The following is a 6,002-nucleotide window of genomic DNA, read 5'->3' on the forward strand; positions in this document are numbered from 1 at the left end:
TATTTCTTACCTTTATAGCTGATATTGCTCTGATTATAGTATACTAAATAGCTGATGGTTAAGCATGGTGGAGTGCAGTGAAGTACTGAATTTCTAGCAGAGTTATCTATAAGTGGAGTGCTCTGTTTCTTTTCCATGTCTTTTTCTAATTTATTCTTCACTTTTCATGCATTTTATTTGTTGTGTTTCAAAATATGTCTTGGAAATATTTTTCAGACTAATGAATTGGTGAAAGTGGCTTTTTGTAGTGACTATATTAGTATTTGGGTTATATAAGAAGATAAAATCTAACATTATTGGCGTTATATTAAGTAAGAGAAAATTGAGTGCAAAATTGACGTTCTTTAGGAGTTTGAAGGTTAATCAACCAACACAATAAAAAATTATACTAGTTTGTAATTAAAGAAATGGAAAATCTGGTGGTTCATTTTCTTTTCTTATGCCAGAGGTTAAATATTGAAGTGACTTTAGTCACTATAATTTTGGACAAACTAGGCTCAGAAAAGGCACATTGTCTAAGTCCCTTTAATTTCTTTGTCATTTCAAACCCTGTTTTGATTCTGACGCTAAAAATATGTCCTATTTAGCTTTCCTTGAATCCAGAAATTTTTACATATTACATCATGGCCAAACAAAAAACAATCAATTTCCTCATCATTGGGGGGCAATGTTCGGTCAGTTAGATCCCCCTCCACAGAATTACATAAAAGCCATTTTATGTTTTTACTACAACTGTGAATTCATTATGCATGCAAGTGATTTCCTGCTCAAACATAATGATAATAGTAAAAGTACTAAGCAATCACCAAAAAAAAAAAGTACTAAGTACTGTTTATGAATGCATGTTTAACTTGTGATCATCATTTCATCTCCAGGTCTATCCACACCTTTATTTATTTATTTATTTATTATTATTATTATTTTTTTTTATCTCTTTTCAAGATTTGAGGAAGGCACAAATCAAATCCAAGACTTGGGAAGTTAGAGTTAGACTCGGGTACTTACTGATATTAACTTTAGGTAATAGGACTCACTATTATATAGAGTCATGTTACCTACTGATATCCTATCAAACTGGCAATAAAAAGTAAATTTTATAAATTCAACAGGAATGGTGCTTTTGCTGACACAGACACAAGAGAGGTGGTTGATTAGTATTAAGTACTTCAATAGCTAGCTTTTGCTTCATCTACTTCTAACCTTAAAACTCGTTAAAAAGCAGAATTCATAAAGCTTGCAATTATAATTAGGAAAAACTTAGGAGGATGAGATTGGAAATTTTGATTGTAGATTTCAGTTATATATATGGGTCTGACACTACAAAAGACAACTCCACATGGTAAAAATTAATTAATGCACAATAAGGAATTCACAAAAAAAAAAAAAAAAAAAAGGGAAGAAGAAAGTTACAAGGAAGTGAAGCACAAATCTGAGTATTGGAATTTGTTCCTAACAATCTGGTAGGATTACTATTCATTATTCTCCTTGTACGTTTTTTTGCTTTTTCCAGCAATAAAATCAGCTTACGTTGTAAAGTTCTCCACCATCTCCTGTGCTCCTATTTTTATCCGTACAAGAAAATAAAGAACTTTGGACTTGGGGAAGAAAATGACAAGTCTTTGTTTGGACTACAATCCATTGTTTTCCAAAATCTCTACTAAACGAAGCTGCAGCAAAACCTCTCTTTCTCTCTTTCTGTCTCTCTCACACACACTAAAGAAAGGAAAGCTTAAGCATGCATCAAACTTTTTGCGTTTATATTTAATAAATAAATTTGGAGGGTCTTCCTGCTAAATCAATTGGCAAATGGCATACAAATAATGTCTGCATTATTTATACAATTGGTGACTATATGTAAATAGTGCGAGAACTATTGGTTAGGCAACTGTGGCATGTAAGTAGTGAAAATGATACATATGTTGCGTGCTTCTGGTAGTGTGGTGGCAGTAGGATCAGTCTGTTTCTTTCTTATCTGAAAGCGTTTGTTTTTCCCACTGGAAAGCCTGAGTGATCTGTGATCGTGTAATTTCTATGCTTGATTTTCGTTTTTTCATTTTTCATTTTTTGTTTTTTTAATATGCTTCTTGGTTTTAGCAGTGACACTTGTCTGCCATATACATTAATTGTAAAAATAGCAACCCGTGCTCCTGATGGACTAGAGAAAAGACATTTTTTGGTGATCAAAATTCACCGTTAATGGATTTGTCCACTTCCTGCAATTTCTTGTTTCTATTTAAAGTTTATGGGACATGAAATATTAGTCACCTTATTTTTTTTCTTTTTTTGGGTTTCTTTTTTAGCCAGGATCGTACTGGGCAGAGGACCTTTAGCAAGAATAGCTGTTGCCACCTTGACGACGATCTCGTCCGTGAAATATCAGTCACCTGGTAGCCTTATTTGATGCTGTATAGAATGGATATGAGCAGGTTAAATCACCAAACTATAATTTTCATTACAATATATATATATATATATATTGATATATATTGGTGAATAACAAGATATATTTATAATATTTCATAACAATTATAATATATATATATATATATACATATTTACAAGTTGATATTTTCCTAAGATTTGGAGGGATAATGGTCTAGGACAGAGACGTGGATTTTGTGCTAAACCATTCACAGATTTCGAAGTTTGCAGACTCACTTTCAAGCTGGCATGTTTAGATTACGATCCCTTTTACCATTATTTCCACAATGATATTCCCACCTTTTTTTTACTTTCCCTCAAACACATCACAAATGAATCTTCCCTCCTCTGTAAAGTGAAAGCAACACTCCCACCAATCATTCTGCATCAATCGCCACCTCCTCATCACTCAATAATGACTGTCTTCTGGCCAAGTTACCTTTTACTAGTTACTAATGCATTTTTTGTTCTCTTTCACATCTTATACATAAACTTCCCATGAAAAGTAAAAATATATAATATAATATATTTCTTTGAAAGAAGGGACTGGTTCAAATTTATATTTACATTTACATATATGTTGTAAAGATGAGTCACTTCATTTTACAAGGCCTTTTTGAGATATGCAAGTTATTGGATACACATAATGGAATATCTTCTTTTGATTCTTGCTTTTTGGAATGATGTTTTTTTTTTTTTTTTTTCAAAGATATATATATTATATATATCCCCTATAATTGTTCTGGTGGAGCCCTTCACATATTTTTCTGTCTTCAACTAAATTTAAAAGCCCTTTTTTTTTTTTTCTTTTGTTAAAAATTGTGTCACTTTGAGGGGACCTCTAACTAGCTAGCTTTGCTACATCTACATCAATCTCTCGTTTTGTCTCCTAACTCATTAATCATTATCCTTCTTATAATTACCGTATATTTCATTATTTGAACTACCATGTATAACCTATGATCCCCATATACCACTCAATTAGCATAATTTTTCATGGCAAAAGTTCAAGGAAAACATGTACAATAGGAAAGCTCCATATAAGTAGGGCCTTTTCCCACCGACCTCTTGTTAATTCAAGCGAGAATTATACAAGTAACTGTTTTAGAATATCTGATTTCAAGGAGGCCAAGAAGCAGAGAGTCATTTTATTTTCTTAATGCAAATAATATTTTAATAGAAAAATAGGCGTCCTAAAAAATTTTCATAATGATCCCTGCAAAGATTGTTTAGTGCGATAAGTCACTATTTCCTAAAATAATTCAAATTCTCTCATTTCCAACATAAATAATAGTTATAATAGTAAATCACAATCGCAATTTGTACTTTAGTTAGACCACATTATTAATTTTATGCTTATTCAATTTGCTTATGATTCAAGTATTATACTATTTTTATTTATTTATTTTGTATATTTCAAATAGGAAAATTTGAATTCCAAACTCTTGTTAGCAAAAGTAGTGATTTTACCACTGAATTATTCGTAAGGGAATTATTTTATATGAATCAGTTTGCTTATATATATATATATATATATATATGGGAGGCTCGTTCCTCAAACAAAGATTATTGACAAATGATTTTGATAGAGGTGTAAGAGCATTTTTAAGGGGACTTTTTTAAAAAAAAATTATATTCTTTATAATAAAGATAATTTTTTGAAATAAATAGTAAATTTTAAAAACATTCTCCAAACTACCCCTTTTATTTGTACTGTTTATTTTTATTTGTTTTAATAAATATTTACTATTTTACTTTTAATCTATTTTTTTTATATGAATTATCTATTTAATATTATAATAGTGCTATTGAAACATATGTTGCATTAAATTAAATCAATATAATATTAAAATAAAAAAATGGATTTGACTTTTTATATTTGAAGAATTAAATTTTATTTTTTATATTAATTAATATTAAACTCGTGCAATGCACATGAGATATAACCACAATAGATTATTTCAATAATTATCTATAAAAATTAATTAATCATAATCAAATCAAATATTAAAACATCATTTCACAAATAAAGTTTTAGATTGAAATATGTGTATATTTGAAAAATTATAAATATAACTTCTAAATTTTTTGGCACCATACATGTTTTGCATTACTTTGAGTTTTTCAATTTCTTGATAACCATATTTTACAAATTCACCCACAAAGTACTTAGAAGCTTTTTCTTTTTTGAAAAAATATACTTCAATACTTATAAAATAATATACACAAAAAATTCTAAAAAAAGAATAATTGCATTTTGGTACCATCTAAAGTTATCTAATTTAATTTTTGGGGCTCTAGAATCAATTTTGTCATGTTAATATTCCCTGTTTTCAAAATTCTTACAAATTGGTCCAATTCAATTAAAATTGATGGAAACTATCAAATATGGATCATGTGCCGTACATCTGATCCCAAAATTTGATTTTTTTTAAGGAAATTTCTAGTTGTACTATCATTTGAACTCTATATAGTTTCATTATTGATTTATATTTTTATCCTCATTTAAAATTACTATTAAGGATATGTGTTAATTAAACCTATTTAAATAATTTCTTTATACAATCTCATTTTTCCCCTCAAAGAATACATTATATATATCCATTTAACTTATACTCCATTAAAAATTAGAATTGTAGATACAACAATTATTCATAAATTATGGAAGCTCAAAAATATGAAATAGTAAGATGTATTTAGTTTTTTTTTTGTTTTTTTTTTATTTTATGATGATTACTTTAGTTTGGATTTTTTTTTTATTGCTTACCAACGACCAGGTCGAAACAACACTCTTATATTTGATATGATATATTAAAATTTCTTTTTCATTTGGAAGTTTAAAAATGAATATTTTTTAATAGTTTATAAGTGTCCATCCGAACATTATTAAGATATTTAGCTTTTATCTATCGAATATTATATGTATATATAGATACTAAATACCGTACATTATATATATAGATATTTAATATGTTCAGAAACTTACAACCGAATATTTTCAGTTGTATAAAAGTTTACAACTGAACAACTTGAAAAGCTTACAACTGAACAACATCAAATTTTAACAAAAGTTTATGGTCGAACCATCTAAAAATATACTTTACAAAAAAATTACAAAATTGTTGGGTTCAAATACTCCAAATATGTTCATAATCGAACATATTGAATATGTACAGAAATTTAGAGCCGAACATTCCAAAATAATAAATTACAACTTTTAAGATGTTCAGAAATATAACTCAACAATTTTAAAGAAGTTCAAAAATATAAAACTGAGAATCTTAAAGACGTTTAAAAGCTTGCAACCAAATATTGTATAAGAAAAAAAAAGTTCAAAAAATAGTACAGAACTGAACTACTTTAAAACGTTCAATAGTATACGATTGAATATTTCCAAAGTTGATCAGAAGTATACTACCAAGCACCCAATCACCATTACCTTCCATTGTTCGTTGATTTTTTGCTTTCAAATAAATAATCTTTTATGTCATTAAAAAAGTGAGAGAAAAAAAAATCAACCTAATTCATAACAAAAAAGAAGAAAAGAAAAATATTTTAGTGAGAGATTGTATATAGTTATT

Source organism: Ziziphus jujuba, chromosome 1 (assembly GCF_031755915.1).
Source record: "Ziziphus jujuba cultivar Dongzao chromosome 1, ASM3175591v1".
Lineage (NCBI taxonomy): Eukaryota > Viridiplantae > Streptophyta > Magnoliopsida > Rosales > Rhamnaceae > Ziziphus > Ziziphus jujuba.